The following is a 9,651-nucleotide window of genomic DNA, read 5'->3' as shown; positions in this document are numbered from 1 at the left end:
TACTCAGGAGGCTGAGGTAGGAGAATTGCCTGAACCCAGGAGGCAGAGGTTGCGGTAAGCTGAGATCGCGCCATTGCACTCCAGCCTGGGTAACAAGAGCGAAACTCTGTCTCAAAAAAAAAGAAAAGAAACAACAGATGCTGGAAAGGCTGTGGAGAAATAGAAACACTTTTATACTGTTGGTGGGAATGTAAATTAGCTCAACCATTGTGGAAGGCAATGTGGCGATTCCTCAAAGACCTAGAAATACCAGTAGACTGAGCAGTCCCATTACTGGGTATGTACCCAAATATAAGTAATTCTATTATAAATGCAGATGCATGTGTATGTCATTGCGTCACTATTCACAGCAGCAAAACCATGGAAAAACCCAAATGCCCATTCATGATTGGCTGGACAAAGAAAATGTGGTCCACATAAACTATGAAATACTATGCAGCCGTAAAAAGGAATGAGATTATGTCCTTTGCAGGGACATGGATGGAACTGGAAGCCATTATCCCCAGCAAACTAATGCAGGAACGGCAAACCAAATATCACATGTTCTCACTTAGAAGTGGGAGTTGAACAATGAGAACACATGGACTCATAGAAGGGAACAATATGCACTGGGGCCTGTAGGGCAGTGGTGGGGAAGGAGGAGGGAGACTATCAGGAAAAATAGCTAGCGCATGGTGGATTTAGTACCTAGGTGATGGTTTGATAGGTTCAGCAAACCACGATGGCACGTTAACCTATTTAACAAACCTGTACATTCCGCACATGTACCTCAGAACTTAAAAAAAAGATAGAAGTGAGTCAAGAAAGGAAAATCGGGCATCAAAGACACATCCTCACAATTTTACATAGGCCTGATCATCCATATGCAAAAAGTGTAGTGGACCCCTTAGGCAACTACACACCAACTGCAGCACACGCTGCTTAAAATTAGTCTGGATTTTCTCTTCTCAAAGGTTTTTAGAGATTACAACCTTTGTTTGAAATATTGGGAAAATCTGATTCCTTGTAAATGGATGATTTTTGGAAACATCCCAAAGTTACTCGAAATAAACTGGTTTTGGAACAAATTCAAAGAAGTACAAGAGCAATAAGTTGGGTAGCACCATCTGGGCACCTAAGGGCCTGAGACTTATGTTATTGTATGACTAGGAAGTTGGCTCGAAGGGAAAGCTTGGCTTGTCTTAGGACTCCCCGATTGAGATTGTGGTCCCACTCCCTCACACAATCTTTGTCCCACAGTGGCCCAATAGCTGGGTGAATTTTCTGAGAGGGGGTGGGTGTTTCACGATTTCCTTCGTTGGAGTGAATAATTGAAAGTGGAGAGTGGTATGTTAGTGCTTCTTTGAAGGATGTAATTAGGTAATATCATGCAAGAAGGAAACTGTCATAAAGCTAATAAAATGCAAATGAGAAGGAACTGCAGCATTGCTCATCTGAATCATCTCATTTGCGGAATTTAAGATGAAACAATGGAGATGAACCGAGAAGTTGCATACATTCATCAGAATTGCTGGAGAGGCCTGACCTCCAGCCATCAATCAGAAGGAAGCATTGACTACTGAAAGTGTGTCTTCACTGTACTGGGATCTGAAATTAAGGGGAAGAAGGATAAAAAGTGGTATGCTGAATGGATTAAAGGTAATATGTCAATTATATCAATAGTTTTCAAACTTTATAACTCATGAGCTGTTTGGGAATATTTGAGCATATGGTCAATCCACACCTTAATTCTCCTGCCCACAAAGAGGTCAAGGAAATACTTCTATTGCCCCTTCTGAGCCATCTTAATTCCAGGAGCTGAATAAATCTCAAAGCATTGATGACGACATCAGTCAAAATTTGCCCAAATGTTTTGAAATGCATTTCTATTTCCTGTCACGCCGACCTCTGTGGCTAATGCATTGATTTCATGAGTTTCAGACACTGCCATCTCCCGGTTCCAGGTCTTTGAAGCTGTGAAATAAGCAAATCTCTGTTCACTTTATTTATGCTATTTATAGTTTTGTAGATTTCATTACTTCTAATGAGGTTTCCATATTGAAAGTACAAATATAACCTTAAACAAAGTTTTTCTTGTAATTCCCAATATCTCCAATTATTCTGAGCCCCTTTTCAAGTTACAGAAAACTTAGTTTTGAGGCAGAGCAGCAGGAACTCCATAAATGTTTTCATGCAGAGATATACCAGGATAAACAGTATAGTTTTTAATGCTTTTCTTAATTTTCTAGGCCTTTTTGCCTGATGCAGAATATTGGTACATATGCTGGGGTCAATCCTGAATGTCTCTGGGTCTTTTCTTGAGCAGAATCTAAGGGATAGTCTGTCATTTTCTAGAGGTACTTTAGACTATTCCTAAATTCATTACTCACACACATTATAACATCTCTTAAGGCTCTGCCTATTGACACAGATCTTAGGATTATTCTATAATGTCTCTCTTCTCTAGGATGTCTTTCTACTCTCTGGGGAGATTTGTATATCTTGGAGTCTGAGACTTCACTGTGCACTCCTTCCTTATCATTTACAAACCTGTTCAACAGAAGGGATTCTTGAGCAATCTTGAATAATTCAGTGAGTATCCAAAGACACTGATTTGGGAAGAACAAGGTTGTTGGGTACAGGTAGTTAATTATTCCTAAAACCAAATATTTCCAATACCTATGTCTTGAAGAGCTCTAAAAGAGTAACAGAAGAGCAGCGATGGAATGTGACAATTGCCTGCCTGCACTGTCTTTCTAGGTTGAAAATCCAAGAAGTTTACATGCACTGAATTTTATTTTCTTTATTTGCCTATTTATTCACTCAAAGAATTCAGGATCTATAGTGCCATAGTAGAAATTGGTTATTTCTCTTTTAGTCTTGAATTGTCTAATTTTGTTCAACTTGCCCAGTATGAAGGGGAGATTCACCAATGGGCCTCACCTGTAAGTGAGGGTCACATCTGTAATTCTCTGATCTCATGATGCCGGAGTAGGTCACATCTTCCATTTTCATCCTTGGAGTCCTGTGGAATTTACAGGTGTATAGATGGAAGTCATTTAGTCTTAGAGAGGTATTTCATCAGCTTTGTCAATTTGACAATAAGACTGAGTTGAATATCTTTAGAATGTCTTGGCTATAAATCCTTCCATACAGCTTAACCCACGGTTTCCGGCAGTATGCAGCCCTTTACCAAGAGAGAAAGACAAAGCATTTTGTTTCTGTGGGTTTTAGAAGGCTATAAGAAGGGATTTTGTTTGTCCATTTTCAGAACTTATTCACAGAAATTTGTTGAATGCCTACCTTGAGCACAGAAATAATCACATTCCCTCCTGAGAATTTTGAAACCACAGCCAAGTACAGGTATGGAAATTTGATGATAGAATTAATACTAATAGAAAAAGGGGCCCACAGAACTGAAAAAGGTGGCTTGGGAGGTAGGGACAGTGACCTGGGAGGTAGGGACACAATCTAGAGAGACAGTGTGGGGAACGGTCATGTTCCATGGCAGCCTTTCTCTTGCTCTCTTGGAGCTTCTCAGGCCCCGGGTGTCAGACATATTGGTTTCAAAGATTATTGGTAACTACCCAAACCCAACTGTTTGTTTTCAACTTTATATTTTCATTGACTTCTTTTTCTATGATGTGTGAGAAACTAGGGAATTCAGTGTGCTTTCTTGAAACACCAGGTTTCAGGTCTGTAATGTGTGGACTACTCTCTGAAGCTGGCCCTTAGGCTTACTCTGGGTGGACCAACCAAGGTCAAGGGTTTTCCACATGCACATAGCAGCAGCCTTTCCCCAAGAATTGTAAAGGAGCCATGGTGCAAAGCCTTCTGTACCTGGGCCTCATGTGAAAACACAGCAATTAGTCTCCTGCGACCTGAGATGAGACTGCCGCAGCACACATGTGACATATACCAAAAATGAACACATTTTTGTATTCCAGTTACACGGATTTGATCTTTACAAATTATATAGATGTACTAAATTGTCACATGTACCCCCAAATATGTACCTCTATTATGTTTCAATCAAAGAATTAACATATTTTTAACTTTTTTTTGGATAGTGCCATAACCGGGGAGCAGTGAATTCCAGAAGCAATTAATCTGGCAATTGACTAACATTTGCTCAGGACCAGGAAAACTATCATTCACAGTAAGCAAGATTTGTATAGCTTGCACTGCTTTAAATTCTTATTACGGACTGACATTGGGATCAACTCTATGTAAATCCTGCAAATCAGGACAGAGCGATGACCTCAAGTGCTCATCATATTTATCTCAGTTTCCAGAATTCCGCAACAAATCTGAAAAAGTAACTAAAATGGCACTTATAAGAACCATAGATTGGTAAAGTTAATTATCCATATTTACGAACATAAATAATAGTTAATATTTATAATGCCTGTACCATGTACTAGGCTTCATGCTAAGTACTTTATATTTTTTAATTTTTATTTCAATTTTTGGTTTACAAGTGGTTTTTGTGACATGGGTGAGTTATACAGTGGTGGATTCTAAGATTTTACTGCACTGGTCATCCAAGTAGTGGACACTGTACCTAATGCGTGGTTTTTCTGTCCAGAGCCCCTCTCCCAACCTCCCACTTCTGAGTCTCCAAAGTCCATTATATCACTTGGTATGCCTTTGTGTACTCATATAGGCTCTATACCACTCAATCCTAACAAGAGTATTACAAGGTAGATGCTATTATTATCCCCAATATATAGTGATGCACCACATAGTTTCAGTCAATGACAGACTGCATTTAGGATAGCGGTCCCATAAGATTATAGTGGGGTTGAAGAATTTCTATCATCTGTGATGTCGTAGCACAACCCATTACTCACCATGTTTGGGGGGGCAATGGTGTAAACAAATCTCCCACATTGTGTCATGTAAAAGCATAGCACATACAATTATGTACAGTACATAATACTTGACAATGGTAACAAATGACTATCTTACCACCTTATATATATTTACTATATTATGCTTTTTATTGTTATTTTAGAATGTACTCCTTTTGCTTATGAGAAAAGGTAACTGTAAAAGAGCTTCAGGCAGGTCCTTCAGGAGATGTTTCAGAAGAAGGCATTGGTATTCCAGATGACAGCTACATGCCCTGAAGACCCCCCACTGGGACAAGATATGTCTGTGTCTTAGTTTTTAACAAAAGTTTGAAAAGTAAAAGGCCGGCCTAGAGCTTCTCAGCTTCTCGGACCTCGAGCCATGGCAGTGATGGATGCGAGCCTGTTGTGCCAGTTCCTGCTGCTTCTGCCCCAGCACAGGTCGAAAACCGTGTATGAGGGATTCACGTCAGCTCAGGGAAGAGACTTCCATCTTAGCATAGTGTTGTCTGAAGATTTACAACTGAAGAATGCAAGATTATTATGCAGGTGGCAGCCGAGATCAATACTTAATGGATACCATCAAATAGTACAACAGAGGATGCAGCAATGAGCTTTATGACGGAGTTGAAGATGCTTTTGGAAGTTGCTTTGAAGACTAGGCAAGAACTATATGCACTACCTCCTCCTCCCCAGTTCTACCCAAGCCTTATCGAAGAGATCGGAACTCTTGGTTGGGATAATCTTGTATATGTGGATACTTCCTTCAATACCATCAAGTTAAAAGCAGAAGATGCTTCTGGTAGAGAGATTTAATCACCCTCAAGTTGAAGGCAAAGCATCCTGCAGAATCACCAGATTGTTTTGCGGATTTTCCTGTTTCATGTTCTGCTTCCTGGACACCTCAGGTAAATTCTCCTCAGAGCTCCTTAATAAGCATTTACAGTCAGTTTTTGGCAGCACTGGAATCACTAAAGGCATCCTGGGATGTTATGGATGAAATCGATGAGAAGACCTGGGTACTTGAGCCAGAAAAACCTCCACGGAGTGCAACAGCACATGTTTCCATAAATACAGAGGTAGACCCGAAGCATCCTACTATGCTTCCTGAGTGCTTCTTTCTTGGAGCTGACCATCTGGTAAAACCTCTGGGAATTAAGCTGAGCAGGAACATACACTTGTGGGATCCAGAAAATGGTGTGTTACAACATTTGAAAGATGTTTTAGAAATTGATTTTCCAGCTCGTGCTATCCTGGAAAAATCTGATTTTACTGTGGATTGTGGGATTTGTTATGCTTATCAACTTGATGGTGCCATTCCTGATGGTGTGCGAAATTCCCAGTGTGGACAACTTTCCATCAAATGTGCTTATAGGAGTGGCTGAGAGGACTAGCAACTAGCAGACAAAGTTTTAACATCATATGGTGAATGTCCATATTGTAGTAAGCCAATTACCTTAAAAATGTCTGGGAAGAAACACTGAAATAAGGAGGTACCATTTTGTGAAGAGCTGGAAACTTAAAAAATTATCAAAAGGACTTTCAATATCTTCAGAGAAAATGTCAAGCAAGACATACTAACATCAAAAGGACAGGTATTATGATGCCATAGTAATAAATGTCTGCCTTTATCTCTTCACTAAGAGTAAACTGGGAAATTGTAGACCAAACTCCTGTGGAACTTTCTAAGTCTGTGATACCTGGACTGACTATGGAAGTGTATTTATAATACCAAGATGAAGATCTTGACTTCTTGAATATATCTCGACTGCTAAAATCTTGATGAGGTTCATAAAATGAGTTTGGGAATTGTCTGTAGCTGCATTTTTGCAGGAAACTGCTTATTTCATTCAAAAGTTCTTGAGATCTGATATTTTTGTCTTCTCTTGTGTTTTCCTATGGAAAAAATACATATATAGTTTGTTTAAAAAAAAGTAAAAATAAAAAAATTTTAAAGTAGAAAAAAACTTGTAGAATAATTGTTTTTTCTTTTTTTTTTATTGTACTTAAAGCTCTGGAGTACATGTGCAGAATGTGCAGGTTTGTTGCACAGGTATACAGGTGCCATGGTGGTTGGCTGCATCCATCACCCAGTCATCCACATTAGGTATTTCTCCTAACACTATCTCTCCCCTAGCGCCCCACTCCCCAGCCCCCGACCCCACTGCTATCCCTCCCCTAACCCACACACCCTGACAGACCCCAGTGTGTGATATTCCCCTCCCTGAGTCCATGTGTTCTCGTTGTTCAACACCCACTTATGAGTGAGAACATGCAGTGTTTGGTTTTCTGTTCTTGTGTCAGTTTGCTGAGAATGATGGTTTCCAGCTTCATCCATGTCCCTGCAAAGGACATGAACTCATCGTTTTTTATGGTTGCCATCATTGTATTCCATGGTATATATGTGCCACATTTTCTTTGTCCAGCTTATCATCGATGGGCATCTGGGTTGGTTCCAGGTCTTTGCTATTATGAACAGTGCTGCAATAAATATACGTGTTCATGTGTCTTTATAATAGATTTATAATCCTTCGGGTATATACTGGGATTGCTGGGTCAAAAGGTATTACTAGTTCTAGATCCTTGAGGAATCGCCACACTGTCTTCCACAATGGTTGAACTAATTTACGCTCCCACCAACAGTGTAAAAGTGTTCCTATTTCTCCACATCCTCTCCAGTATCTGTTGTCTTCTGATTTTTTAATGATTGCCATCTAACTGGTGTGAGATGGTATCTCGATGTGGTTTTGCTTTGCATTTCTCTAATGACCAGTTATGAGCTCTTTAAAATATGTTTGTTGGCTGCATAAATGTCCCCTTTTGAGAAGTGTCTGTTTATATCCTTTGCCCACTTTTTTCTGGATTTGTTTGTATCTTTCTTGTAGATTTGTTTAAGTTCTTTATAGATTCTGGATGTTAGCCCTTTGTCAGATGGGTACATTGCAAAAACTTTTCCCATTCTGTTGGTTGCCGGTTCACTCCTATGAAAATATCTTTTGCTGTGCAGAAGCTTGGGAGTTTAATTAGATCCCATTTGTCTATTTTGGCTTTTGTCACCATTGCTTTTGGTGTTTTAGTCATGAAGTCCTTCCCTATGCCTATGGCATGCATGGTATTGCCTAAGTTTTCTTCTAGAGTTTCTATGGTTTTAGGTCTTATGTTTAAATCTTTAATCCATCTGGAGTGCATTTTTGTGTAAGGAAGGGATCCAGTTTCAGCTTTCTGCATATGGCTAGCCTGTTTTCCCAGCACAATTTATTAAATAGGGAATCCTTTCCCCATTGCTTGTTTTTGTCAGGTTTGTCAAAGATCAGATGGTTTTAGATGCGTGGCATTAATTCTGAGGTCTCTGTTCTGTTCCATTGGTCTATATCTCTGTTTTGGTACCAGTACCATGCTATTTTGATTACTGTAGTCTTGTAGTGTAGTTTGAAGTCAGGTAGCGTGATGCCTCCAACTTTGTTTTTTCTTTGTTGTTGTTGTTTTGTTTTGTTTGCTTAGGATTGTCTTTGCTATGTGGGCTCTTTTTGGTTCCATGTAAATTTTAAGGTGGTTTTTTTCCAATTCTGTGAAGAAAGTCAATGGTAGCTTGATGAGGATAGCATTGAATCTATAAATTACTTTGGGCAGTATGGCCATTTTCATGATATTGATTCTTCCTAACCATGAGCATGAAATGTTTTTCCATCTGTTTGTGTCCTTTCTTATTTCTTTGAGCAGTGGTTTGTAGTTCCCCTTGAAGAGGTCCTTTACATTCCTTGTTAGTTGTATTCCTAGATATTTTATTCTCTTTGTAGCAATTGTGAATGGCAGTTCGTTGTTGGTTTGACTCTTCGGTTTGTCTATTACTGGTGTATAGGAATGCTTGTGATTTTTGCACATTGATTTTGTATCCTGAGTCTTTGCTGAAGTTGCTTATCAGTTTCAGGAGATTTTGGGCTGAGACAATGGGGTCTTCTAAATGTACAATCATTCATCTGCAAATAGAGATAATTTGACTTCCTCTTTTCCTAATTGAATACCCTTTATTTCTTTTTTTTGCCTAATTGCCCTGGCCAGAACTTCCAATACCATGTTAAATAGGAGTGGTGAGAGACGGCATCCTTGTCTTGTGCCAGTTTTCAAAGGGAATGTTTCCAGTTTTTGCCCATTCAGTATGATATTGGCTGTGGGTTTGTCATAAATAGTTCTTATTATATCGAGATATTTTCCATCGATAGCTAGTTTATTGAGAGCTTTTAGCATAAACGGCTGTTGAATTTTATTGAAGGCCTTTCTGCATCTGTTGAGATAATCATGTGGTTTTTGCCTTTGGTTCTGTTTATGTGATGGATTATGTTTTTAGATTTGCATATATTGAACCAGCCTTGCATCCCAGGGATGAAGCTGAGTTGATCATTATGATAAGCTTTTTGATGTGTTGTTGGATTTGGTTTGCCAGTATTTTATTGAGGATTTTTGCATCAATGTTCATCATGGACATTGGCCTGAAATTTTCGTTTTTAGTTGTGTCTCTGCCAGGTTTTGGTATCAGGGTGATGTTGATCTCATAAAATGAGTTAGGGAGATGTTGATCTCATAAAATGAGTTAGGGAGATGTTGATCTCATAAAATGAGTTAGGGTGATGTTGGTCTCATAAAATGAGTTAGGGAGATTTCTCTCCTTTTGTATTGTTTGGAATAGTTTCAGAAGAAATGGTACCAGCTCCTCTTTGTACCTCTGGTAGAATTTGGCTGTGAACCCATCCGATCCTGGACTTTTTTTGGTTGGTAGAGTATTAATTGCTGCCTCAATTTCAGACTTTGTTATTTGTCTATT

At 39.2% G+C, this 9,651-nt stretch overlaps 1 pseudogene; it reads left to right on the top strand.

The window, feature by feature from the left end:
* The first annotated feature begins 5,005 nt into the window (after window positions 1–5,005).
* Window positions 5,006–6,642, top strand: LOC100405568 (E3 ubiquitin-protein ligase FANCL pseudogene; annotated as a pseudogene).
* The last annotated feature ends 3,009 nt before the right edge of the window (window positions 6,643–9,651 follow it).

This window comes from Callithrix jacchus, chromosome 18 (assembly GCF_049354715.1).
Source record: "Callithrix jacchus isolate 240 chromosome 18, calJac240_pri, whole genome shotgun sequence".
NCBI classification, from domain to species: domain Eukaryota; kingdom Metazoa; phylum Chordata; class Mammalia; order Primates; family Cebidae; genus Callithrix; species Callithrix jacchus.
Note: the sequence above shows the minus strand (reverse complement) of the source record. Positions and strands in the feature narration are given on the sequence as shown.